The sequence below is a fragment of the Lissotriton vulgaris genome, chromosome 7, assembly GCF_964263255.1.
Source record: "Lissotriton vulgaris chromosome 7, aLisVul1.2, whole genome shotgun sequence".
Classification (NCBI taxonomy): Eukaryota; Metazoa; Chordata; class Amphibia; order Caudata; family Salamandridae; genus Lissotriton; species Lissotriton vulgaris.
The window spans coordinates 1,680,570,646-1,680,572,709 of record NC_141695.1 but is presented as its reverse complement, the minus strand read 5'-3'; the positions used below and the strand labels follow the sequence as shown (position 1 = coordinate 1,680,572,709).

The following is a 2,064-nucleotide window of genomic DNA, read 5'->3' as shown; positions in this document are numbered from 1 at the left end:
TGCTTCTACGGCGAATATAGGCCAATCCTAAGAGGCCTTCGGGGTTTCAGAAAGTGACGTAATTGGTTTAGCGTTAAGCTTTCGTGTTTGTCTCAGTTGTATTATTGAACAGAACGGGAACAGAACCGCATCCTTTACAGTCCTGTTATATTTCAAGCGGATGAGTAACAGCAGTCCAAACTGATGAAATAATAAACATCTTCATCATGTATACAATATGTGATAGAAGACTTCTGTTCAGATGTATCCTATAGCTTCCCTGGTGGTCTAGTGGTTAGGATTCGGCGCTCTCACCGCCGCGGCCCGGGTTCGATTCCCGGTCAGGGAACGGCAATCTTTTTGCTTTAAAAAAAATCTAGAACGCTCATTTCACTTTTAAAATCGAGGACGCTCATTTACAGGTCTTAATGATGATCTCCCAAAAATAGATTTCAGTCACAAACGATGTCCTATTTTAATTGTATTAAATGATGGATTTACCCAAAAAGTTAACTTAGATCCAAGAGCCACAGTACAGGTTAATGGAGCAGTCTTTTGTGTTACACAGAGGCACACGGCAGGGGTGCCCACTCTCCCCAATAATCTTTACTATGCAGCTTGAGGAACTCGCAGCATAGATCCTGGGGGACCCAATGGTCCGTGACATAGACGGGGGGGGGGGGGGGAGGATATGGGTAGTGCGTATTTCTCTATACGCCGAAAATGTACTACTATACACATCCAGACCAAGAAAAATGTTTCACAGGTTCATTAATGTACTCTGACTCTTACCCTGGGTACCGGATAAACTGGGAAAAATCCTTAATTTATACCCTATCAGCGAAATTCCAACTGCGTGGCCATGGTTCAACACAAAAAGTTCATAAGTTCAAATACATAGGCATATGGCACACGGGGTCGGCAAAGGAATTCCTACGCCTAAACATAAACGCTCAACTGAGGAGACTGCGCAAGGACGTGGTACAATGGCGACAACTGTTTTAGTCTCTCATAGGTAGAACAGTTCTTTTTAAGATGATGGCCCTCCCGTGCCTGCTCAAGACCTGCAGAGTACCCCATACAAGATTCCGAACACCTTTCACCGAGCCATAGAGGGGGAACAACGTAACCTCCGGTTGGCTGGAGGTAAACCATGCATACCACTGTGCAAACTCTAACGCAGAGTCTACGAGAGAGGTCTACTAGACATCCAAAACTACTACCTAGTGGCCCAACTTATTAACGTCAATGGGTGTGCCTTTGCACCACAATCCGAGCTGGCGTACCAGGTGGACGATTCACTATGGGCAAAGGTGGACCTCTTGTGGCCCTATATCGTAAAAGCAGACAGGTCCCTATCCACACATACACAAGCGGTGGTGCGGGCATGCAAAGGCCACAAAACTGCTGGGATGGCAGTCCAGGCTGACTCAGCAAACGCCACTCTGGGAAAGTGACTTACTGGCCGAAGTGGGGTACCTCTAGGGATTTCGCAGATGGAGCCTCATTGGTATAGACTTTCTCGAGGACATATGGAGAAATGGGAATATGATTACCTTTACTGAGCTACCGACTGAATATCAAATGGCCGGCGGCGAACAGTTTTGCGACCTACAGCTAAGACACGCCCTAAGACACCAAGTGCCAGAGGGAGAATTGCTGCCCGAATATTCCTCTGTGGAGGACTGACTCCTACTTGACCCGATGTTTGACACAGGAGTCTCCCCACATACCGTAAGATAATGAACATCCTCCGTTACCCTTTGGGCCCGCTGAGAGAGGCCTGGGAATCAGACCTGCGGTTGCTCAAAGATGACGACTGGCAGGAAGTGATTCAGAGACCACGAATGGTGGCTATACGAGCAAGATTCAGACTAATCCATCTTAGAGTCCTACATAGATCATACACCCCGACCTCTTCACCACAGACTAGGGAGATCAGACACAGACCATTGTGCCAGGGTGTGAGGGATGGTGGGAACCTCCTTCCATATCATATGGGGAAATCTCAAAATCCAGCGTTACTGGTCAGAAGTGGCTGGAGTGATATCTGAGGTGCTAGGCCTCCGCATACAGCTTGACTCA

At 47.5% G+C, this 2,064-nt stretch overlaps 1 non-coding gene across 1 annotated transcript; it reads left to right on the top strand.

Moving 5' to 3' along the window:
• The first annotated feature begins 256 nt into the window (after positions 1-256).
• Positions 257-328, top strand: TRNAE-CUC (transfer RNA glutamic acid (anticodon CUC)). Its single transcript has one exon. It is a non-coding gene; the product is annotated as a tRNA-Glu (tRNA).
• The last annotated feature ends 1,736 nt before the right edge of the window (positions 329-2,064 follow it).